Source organism: Nannochloropsis gaditana (genome assembly GCF_000240725.1).
Source record: "Nannochloropsis gaditana CCMP526 unplaced genomic scaffold scaffold928, whole genome shotgun sequence".
Classification (NCBI taxonomy): domain Eukaryota; class Eustigmatophyceae; order Eustigmatales; family Monodopsidaceae; genus Microchloropsis; species Microchloropsis gaditana.
The window spans coordinates 1-307 of NW_005803025.1; positions in this window are offsets into that span (position 1 = coordinate 1).

Here is a 307-nt window from a genome sequence, read left to right on the forward strand (position 1 = left end):
TGAGCTTCAGGAGGGTGTGCAAGGACCCACCTATCTTGATAGCCGCCGAGACCATGATCCCTTCCTCGGAAGTGGCCTGGCGCCATTCGTGGTGGCTCGTGCTCTTCAACAGCCCTTTCCGTTCTCGGCTCCACGTGGACCATTCGTGGCAGATGGTCGCGTCCAAGTACTCCAAGGTCCGGTGCGTATGCTCGAGTTGGTTCTCGCTGGGCAAGGGGAACAGCACGGCCAACCGCCCGACTTTCCGCTGCGTGTAGGGGAGCTTAAAGCCGCCCCCGCCCATGCCGGACCCCCGGGTGCCCTCCCC